Below are 10,000 nucleotides of genomic sequence, written 5' to 3' on the forward strand. Positions count from 1 at the left end.
ATTCTGGACCCCATTTCCCCCTACCCCCTGTGTAATTCTGGACCGCATTTCCCCCTACCCCCTGTGTAATTCTGGACCCCATTTCCCCCTACCCCCTGTGTAATTCTGGACCCGTTCCCCCTACCCCCTGTGTAATTCTGGACCCCATTTCCCCCTACCCCCTGTGTAATTCTGGACCCCGTTCCCCCTACCCCCTGTGTAATTCTGGACCCCATTTCCCCCTACCCCCTGTGTAATTCTGGACCCCATTTCCCCCTACCCCCTGTGTAATTCTGGACCCCGTTCCCCCTACCCCCTGTGTAATTCTGGACCCCATTTCCTACTACCCCCTGTGTAATTCTGGACCCCATTTCCCCCTACCCCTCCTCCTCAAACAGTATGCAGCAGCAGAGTAGAGCACATGTTCTGTTCCACTATCACCACCCTCCATCATCCCTGAGCAATTTACCTGAGTGGGGGAAAAGAGGGGGAGCCGGTGTGTGTGTGTGTGTGTGTGAGCCAGCAGAACAGCAGAGCAGAGAACAGCACAGCGGCAGTCCTCAGTGTCCTGCAGCAGCGTCCTGCAGCAGTGTCCTGCAGCAGTGTAAACAGTTAGCTCTGTCAGCTCAGTTCCTGAATTCTGCAGTGCAGGTTGGGCTATCGTGCCAGCAGGCAGGCACACTCTAGTCAGCAGTCACGCGGTGCAGACAGAGAGAGAGACAGAGGGAGAGAGGGAGAGGGAGAGAGAGAGAGAGAGAGAGACAGAGGGAGAGACAGAGAGAGAGACAGAGAGAGAGAGAGACAGAGAGAGAGAGACAGAGAGACAGAGAGACAGAGAGAGGCAGCTACCGGCCGGCTTTGGGCTGTCTGTGTATAGACTGGTGGTGAGGGAGCTGGGGAAAGGATGAGGAGCAGGGAGCAGGGAGCAGGGAGCAGGGCAGATAGGGGGAGATGGAGGAGGAAAGCTGGGATGCAGCAGTGTACGACCATTAATTTACCAGATCAGCTGCCTGCATGGTTGTCCTCCTCTCCTCTCCTCTCCTCTCCTCTCCTCTCATCCCTCTCCCTCTCCTCCCCTCCTAATGGTGCATTGTCCCATTCAGGCGCTAGCTACACTTCCCGATGATGTAATCAATGCAGCAAGCTTTGAACTGGCTGGGGTAAGGATTCCTTCTACCTCCTCTCTCCCCCACTGACATTTTACCCTCTGAGAGGGAGGGCTAGATGTGGGGCCAGTAGGGCCTCGTTCAACGTTTGTGCCCTGAAATAAACGTGTTGAAGCCGTACTAGGATGATGAGGTTGTAACAGTGGTTAGAATATATATATTTTTAAAATAGTTTAAGCGTTTTTTTTTTTTTGTAATTCTTGTTTAGGTTATAAATGAAGAAATATAACTAGGACATTTCCGACACAGAAAAATCACCACAGAGTTTCTAGTAAGTTACATGAATGATTAAACCATCTCCGATTTGATAAAATAAGATCATTTTTCAGTCACAACCCTGTATCATCCTCCTAGCCCTGCTTTAGCACAGTCAGCAGGAATATACAGCTGATTTATACTACCACTAGCTTTCTACAGAGCGATCGCTGAGCTGCGCTGGAGGGTACAAGGGTGTAATGTGGTGTACTTTAAAACATGATGCATTTACATTATAAAACCACCTCGGATTTTATATGAAGAAAAAAAAAAACCACTTCATCAACGATATCATGGAGTTAATATTTAATGGAAGCACAGTCATAAGTATTCAGCTGATCGTTCTATTTCATATCTTCTGACTGGAAAGAGGTGTAAGGTGCTCTATCCCCTATATAGTGAACTACACAGGATGTGGTTTGGGACCCTAATCCCTATATAGTGAACTACACAGGATGTGGTTTGGGACCCTATTCCCTATATAGTGCACTACACATGGTGTGGTTTGGGACCCTATTCCCTATATAGTGCACTACACAGGATGTGGTTTGGGACCCTAATCCCTATATAGTGAACTACACAGGATGTGGTTTGGGACCCTATCCCCTATATCGTGCACTACACAGGGTGTGGTTTGGGACCCTATTCCCTATATAGTGCACTACACAGGGTGTGGTTTGGGACCCTAATCCCTATATAGTGCACTACAAAGGGTGTGGTTTGGGACTCTATTCCCTATATAGTGCACTACACATGATGTGGTTTGGGACCCTATTCCCAGTATAGTGCACTACACAGAGAATAGTGTGTCGTTTGGGAGCAGTTCCACTCTGAGCTATACAGGAGGGTACAGTGAGGTCGTCACTGCTCTAGTGGAAGAATTCTGAATTCTGGTGCAGCAGAAACCAGCTCTGCAAAACTGCTGCCTGCCTGCTACAGTGCTACAGTGTTACAGTGTTACAGTGTCACAGTGCTACAGTGCTACAGTGTTACAGTGTTACAGTGTCACAGTGCTACAGTGTCACAGTGCTACAGTGTTACAGTGTTGCAGTGTTACAGTGTTACAGTATTACAGTGTCACAGTGCTACAGTGTCACAGTGCTACAGTGTTACAGTGCTACAGTGTTACAGTGCTACAGTGTTACAGTGCTGCAGTGTTGCAGTGCTACAGTGTCACCGTGCTACAGTGTCACAGTGCTACAGTGTTACAGTGTTGCAGTGTTGCAGTGTCACAGTGCTACAGTGTCACAGTGCTACAGTGTTACAGTGTTACAGTGCTACAGTACTGCAGCGTTACAGTGCTACAGTGTCACAGTGCTACAGTGTCACAGTGCTACAGTGTTACAGTGTTGCAGTGTTACAGTGTTACAGTGTCACAGTGCTACAGTGTCACAGTGCTACAGTGTTACAGTGCTACAGTTCTACAGTGCTACAGTGTTACAGTGTTACAGTGCTACAGTACTGCAGTGTTACAGTGTTACAGTGTTACAGTGCTACAGTGCTATACTGTAGTGTTACAGTGTTACAGTGCTACAGTGTTACAGTGTTACAGTGCTATACTGTAGTGTTACAGTGTTACAGTGATATACTGTAGTGTTACAGTGCTACAGTGCTATACTGTAGTGTTACAGTGTTACAGTGATATACTGTAGTGTAGAGGTAGCAGTGCTATCGCTGTCTGTACTGCAGCAGAGAGAAACCAGCTCAGCAAAACTGCACTATAGCAGGCTACAGCACCGCCGGTCTCTCTCTGCTGCTGGTGCTGCTGCCATTACAGCGACGTTTCAGTGTGTCCTGTCAGAGACTGTACTTGCAGTACTGTACCTTACTGGAGCCCCCTCTCTGACACAATCTATCTCTCTCTCTACTGCAGAGCAGTGCTGGGACACACACACACAGAGACAGCGCGAGAAAGAGAGAGAGAGATTACCTTATCAATAAAATAGCAGTCACCTCAGTCCTCTACTGTATAGCCCAGAACACACACACACACCATATGGCTGTGGGCGACTCTCTCTCTCTCTCTCTCTCTCTCTCTCTCTCTCTCTCTCTCTCTCTCTCTCTCTCTCTCTCTCTCTCTCTCTCTCTCTCTCTCTCTCTCTCTCTCTCTCTCTCTCTCTCTGCTCTTTAATAAGCTCTACGTATTGGCCTCAAGGCCTTCCTCAGAGCTGTTTATTACTTCAGAAAAATACGATTTCCTGTTTTAACCATATGAACAGCTGCCTGTTGGTAACTGTAAGTAGCCTTTTTTACCTTGTCAGCTCGTGGGATTTGATCCAGCGACCATTCGGTTACTAGCCCAACGCTCGAACCGCTAGGCTCCCCTGCCGCCCAAAACGGAAGCCTCACGAATATTTAAACAAGATTATGAAGGTCGTTAAAGTCCGTCATCAGCAGATTTGTAACTACAGAGTAGGTTGTCTCCTACACAGTGACCTAGAGAAGACTACAGAGTAGGTTGTCTCCTACACAGTGACCTAGAGAAGACTACAGAGTAGGTTGTCTCCTACACAGTGACCTAGAGAAGACTACAGAGTAGGTTGTCTCCTACACAGTGACCTAGAGAAGACTACAGAGTAGGTTGTCTCCTACACAGTGACCTAGAGAAGACTACAGAGTAGATGTCTCCTACACAGTGACCTAGAGAGGACTACAGAGTAGGTGTCTCCTACACAGTGACCTAGAGAAGACTACAGAGTAGATGTCTCCTACACAGTGACCTAGAGAAGACTACAGAGTAGGTTGTCTCCTACACAGTGACCTAGAGAAGACTACAGAGTAGATGTCTCCTACACAGTGACCTAGAGAAGACTACAGAGTAGATGTCTCCTACACAGTGACCTAGAGAAGACTACAGAGTAGGTTGTCTCCTACACAGTGACCTAGAGAAGACTACAGAGTAGATGTCTCCTACACAGTGACCTAGAGAAGACTACAGAGTAGATGTCTCCTACACAGTGACCTAGAGAAGACTACAGAGTAGGTTGTCTCCTACACAGTGACCTAGAGAAGACTACAGAGTAGGTGTCTCCTACACAGTGACCTAGAGAAGACTACAGAGTAGATGTCTCCTACACAGTGACCTAGAGAAGACTACAGAGTAGGTTGTCTCCTACACAGTGACCTAGAGAAGACTACAGAGTAGGTGTCTCCTACACAGTGACCTAGAGAAGACTACAGAGTAGGTTGTCTCCTACACAGTGACCTAGAGAAGACTACAGAGTAGGTGTCTCCTACACAGTGAGGACTACAGAGTAGATGTCTCCTACACAGTGACCTAGAGAAGACTACAGAGTAGGTTGTCTCCTACACAGTGACCTAGAGAAGACTACAGAGTAGGTGTCTCCTACACAGTGACCTAGAGAAGACTACAGAGTAGGTTGTCTCCTACACTGTGACCTAGAGAAGACTACAGAGTAGGTTGTCTCCTACACAGTGACCTAGAGAAGACTACAGAGTAGGTTGTCTCCTACACAGTGAGGACTACAGAGTAGATGTCTCCTACACAGTGACCTAGAGAAGACTACAGAGTAGGTTGTCTCCTACACAGTGACCTAGAGAAGACTACAGAGTAGGTTGTCTCCTACACAGTGAGGACTACAGAGTAGATGTCTCCTACACAGTGACCTAGAGAAGACTACAGAGTAGGTTGTCTCCTACACAGTGAGGACTACAGAGTAGATGTCTCCTACACAGTGACCTAGAGAAGACTACAGAGTAGGTTGTCTCCTACACAGTGACCTAGAGAAGACTACAGAGTAGATGTCTCCTACACAGTGACCTAGAGAAGACTACAGAGTAGGTTGTCTCCTACACAGTGAGGACTACAGAGTAGATATCTCCTACACAGTGACCTAGAGAAGACTACAGAGTAGATGTCTCCTACACAGTGAGGACTACAGAGTAGGTTGTCTCCTACACAGTGAGGACTACAGAGTAGATGTCTCCTACACAGTGACCTATAGTCATGCAGTTTGCACTAAATAGATTCTACCGCTATTCCATATTTTTTGCCAAACAATCTATAATTGCTGTAGCTACTGGTCGTTAAAGATAGCCTACAGTGTGCGTGTTTTTCTGGGAACGTAAGAGCTGTACCAGCTGCTCCGTAAAGTACCGTAGCCGTATATCCTATGCCCGCGCGTGACCCTCCACTGCAGTCATTCCACTAGATGGTGCAAAACTAAGAGAAAAGGAGAAATGAAAGTGAAAACTATCTGAAGGGGGGGAAAAAGTAAATCGACGTTATGATCTAACGATATTATCATACATTTATAACACAATGTACATGTCAATAGACATGTCGGCTAAGAAGCTCCTTCCAGAGTTGTTATTTCGGGATGTTTCCTTCGACTGATGTAGTTTCTTTATGTGTGTGTGTCTATATTTGTGATGTGCTGCACGCTGTTTTATAACCATAAGGTATAATGCATCCTGAGTCATGTTTTCCCCCCCCCCACACTGTTTCCCCCCCCCCCCACACTGTTTTCCCCCCCCCCACACACTGTTTTCCCCCTCTCCGCTCCTCCCCCAGCCTCCTCCCCTGTGGCTTGTGTGAATAGATTCTCTCAGATGGGGGGCTGCCTGGGCTGAAACTGAGTCGTGCAAGCTGGAACATGCCTTGACTTGTACCGGCTTGCCAGACTGAGGAAGGAGAGAGCCTTTGTGCCCTGTGGTCAACAGTTTCACACTGACCTGTGTGAAGTGACCCTCAGAGAGAGAGAGAAATCAGACCAGCAGGGTGGCTCTCAACACTAGCAGTTGACTGGACCAGAACAGGACCCTGGATGTTCAGCTGTACCCAGTCTATACTCTGACCTCAGTCATAACACTGTTTTACTGGTAAGTGTGCTGTTTAACAGTCATTCTCCTGAATGGATTTTATTTTAGACTTGCCATTCTGTACGGTACCATCTACTGTTTGTCTCTCAAATAACTGGTTGGCTTTTACTTCTACACGATTGAAAAGAGAGTTGAAAGGGATTCTTGTACAACAACAGTTTGATTTGTTTGTTACACATTTCTGTCCCTTTTTGTATGGTAATCTGCTGTTCCACAGGAATGTAGCTATAGTACAGCGCATTGACTTTTTCTCACATTTTGTCACGTTACAGCCTTATTCTAAAACGGATTCAATATGTTTTACTCTTCTCAATCTACACACAATACGCCATAATGACATCACAATACCCCATAATGACATCACAATAACCCATAATGACACCACAATACCCCATAATGACATCACAATACCCATAATGACATCACAATAACCCATAATGACATCACAATACCCCATAATGACGTCACAATACCCCATAATGACATCACAATACCCCTTAATGACATCACAATACCCCATAATGACGTCACAATACCCCATAATGACATCACAATACCCCATAATGACATCACAATATCCCATAATGACGTCACAATATCCCATAATGACACCACAATACCCCATAATGACAAAAGGAAAACAAGTTTTTAGAAATGATTGCAATTTTATTACAAATAAAAAATGGAAATTATTTATTTATCATTATACTTATTTACATAAGTAGTCAGACCCTTTGCTATGAGACTTAAAATTGAGTTCAGGTGATCCTGTTTCCATTGATCATCCTTGAGATGTTTCTTCAACTTGATTGGAGTCCACCTGTGGTAAATTCAATTGATTGGACATGATTTGGAAAGGCACACAACTGTCTATATAAGGTCCCACAGTTGACAGTGCATGTCAGAACAAATGAGGTTTGGAATCACCAAGACTCTTCCTAGAACTGGCCGCCCGGTCAAACTGAAGGGCGTTGGTCAGGGAGGTGACCAAGAACCTGATGGTCACTCTGACAGAGCTCCAGAGTTCCTCTGTGGAGATGGGAGAACCTTCCAGAAGGACAACCATCTCTGCAGTACTCCACCAATGATATTTCAGGTTTTTTTTTGGAATACATTTGCAACAATATATATATTTTTTAATCTATGTTGTTATAATTGTGTATTCTGTGTAGATTGATGAGGGAAAAACACAATTTAATCAATTTTAGAATAAGGCTGTAACTTAACAAAATGTGGTAACAGTCATAAGGTCGGAATACTTTCTGAATGTACTGTACTTAATGGTAGTCTACTGTTCTACTGGAAGGTACCTATAGTATTTAATGTCCTACTGGAAGGTACCTATAGTATTTAATGTCCTACTGGAAGGTACCTATAGTATTTCATGTTCTACTGGAAGGTACCTATAGTATTTAATGGTAGTCTACTGTTCTACTGGAAGGTACCTATAGTATTTAATGGTAGTCTACTGTTCTACTGGAAGGTACCTATAGTATTTAATGGTAGTCTACTGTTCTACTGGAAGGTACCTATAGTATTTAATGGTAGTCTACTGTTCTACTGGAAGGTACCTATAGTATTTAATGGTAGTCTACTGTTCTACTGGAAGGTACCTATAGTATTTAATGGTAGTCTACTGTTCTACTGGAAGGCACATCATTTTCATTAAATACCTTAGGTACCTTCCAGTGGAAAGTAACTCATTTCTTTTCTAAATTGAACCTTTATATAACTAGGCAAATCAGTTAAGAGCAAATTCTTATTTACGATGACGGCCTACCAGGGAACAGTGGGTTAACTGCCTTGTTCAGAGGCAAAAAGACAGATTTTTACCTTGTCAGCTCAGTGATTCAATCCAGGTTCTGGCCCAACGCTCTAACCACTAGGCTACCTGCCGCCCCGAAATTATGCCCTTATGCCGTGACCCGGATTCGAACCGGGGTTGCTGCGGCCACAACGCAGAGTACTAACCACTATTCGATCACGGCGAGCTACCAGTGGTATTATTGTCCTTGTAGAATTTGACCAGGTAATATCTCAGTAGACGTTGTATTTATCCTAAAGAAGTGTGACATCACATCTGTACAGCGAGTTAACAATACCACCCTCTGGGCTTCCATCTATGGCTCAGCTTAAACACACACACACACACACACACACACACACACACACACACACACACACACACTATTGTCTGTTGGCGAGGGGGAAGTTTGTGAATGACAGAACGAAGGAGCAAAAATACTAAAGAATCAACGGTACTTTTCCCCCCCTCTGCTCCTCTACCTAGCTCTAGGGGATCCCCCCCCACAGTGAAACCTCCGTCATTCTCTACAACCTATCAACTACCTGGACCCCAGTGGAGGCTGGTGGGAGGAGCTATACGAGGAGAGGGCTCATTGGAATAGCTGGAATGGAATAAATGGAATGGTATCAAACACATCAAACCTATGGAAACAACATGTTTTATTTATTCCATTCCTGGACATTACAATGAGCCCGTCCTCCTATAGCTCCTCCCACCAGCCTCCACTGCTGGGCACAGATGAACCACCTTGCCTATCGAGGTGGGACCAGACAGACACTGGGTAAGAGAGACACTATAAATTGTTCTATTTGTTGTGTGTTTGTGTCGATATAATGAAGAGTGATCTTCCCCTTTGATGTAGGAACAGGAAAAAAAAACACACATCTACAGACGGAATATACAGGAAGTCCTGCAATAACCAACGACAGATCAGATGTGTGATATCAGGATCCATGGACTTTCTCCAAACCTCTCAAAACGAATCGATACAAGCAGGTAGATTGTTACTGAGGCAACAGTGTTTTCTGGTAACTATGAGTCTACAGCTTGCTAATTGTGTGTCTGTGAGGTAAAGCTGTTGAATTATTAACACAAGGCAAGGTGAGGCAGATGGGGACAGACCAATGCTGAAAACTGATATTGGAGAGAATGCACTCGTAGTTCGGGTCAGACAGGAAGTCCTGTAAGTACGTAACATGTCTCCCTGCACTTTTTAGGGGCCTTTTGACCAAATGACCTCATAACCTCATGTCTGTTATTTTATTTTCCTCTGCCTGTTCTTCTCCTCGTATCCCCTGATCTGTCCATTCATAACCCAACACTTCCTTATAGAAATACAACAGTTCTATCATTTCTAGAATTTTCTTTAAGATGAGGACATGGTTGATTCGAGGTAGCCTAGTGGTTAGAGAGCGTTGGGCCAGTAACCGAAAGGTTGCTGGATTGAATCGCTCAGCTGACAAGGTAAAAAATATGTCCTCTCTTCCCATGAACAAGGCTACCCACTGTTTCATGGTAGGCTGTCATTGTAGATCATTTATTGTTCTTAACTGACTTGCCCAGTTAAATAACAAACAAAGGGATGAGTTTCATCTTGAGTAAGGGGAGACAACATCTGATCTGACAGTGTAGAACACATCTGATCTGACAGTGTATAGTGTAGTTGGTGTAGAACACATCTGATCTGACAGTGTGGAACACATCTGATATGACAGTGTAGAACACATCTGATCTGACAGTGTGGAACACATCTGATATGACAGTGTAGAACACATCTCATCTGACAGTGGGGAACACATCTGATCTGACAGTGTAGAACACATCTGATATGACAGTGTAGAACACATCTGATCTGACAGTGTAGAACACATCTGATATGACAGTGTAGAACACATCTGATCTGACAGTGTAGAACACATCTGATCTGACAGTGTAGAACACATCTGATCTG

At 44.9% G+C, this 10,000-nt stretch overlaps 1 long non-coding RNA gene across 1 annotated transcript in view; it reads left to right on the forward strand.

Annotated features, from left to right (window-relative positions):
* The window catches only part of LOC149977350 (uncharacterized), a 25,799-nt gene that overhangs the window by 8,511 nt on the left and 7,288 nt on the right, over positions 1 to 10,000 (forward strand). Inside the window, exons 2-4 of the long non-coding RNA XR_016487550.1 lie at positions 5,935 to 6,242; positions 8,533 to 8,830; positions 8,912 to 9,045. This is a non-coding gene — a long non-coding RNA (uncharacterized LOC149977350). The remainder of the gene's footprint in view (positions 1 to 5,934; positions 6,243 to 8,532; positions 8,831 to 8,911; positions 9,046 to 10,000) is intronic.

The sequence above is a fragment of the Oncorhynchus mykiss genome, chromosome 16 (assembly GCF_057628025.1).
Source record: "Oncorhynchus mykiss isolate SJ-2025 chromosome 16, ASM5762802v1, whole genome shotgun sequence".
Lineage (NCBI taxonomy): Eukaryota > Metazoa > Chordata > Actinopteri > Salmoniformes > Salmonidae > Oncorhynchus > Oncorhynchus mykiss.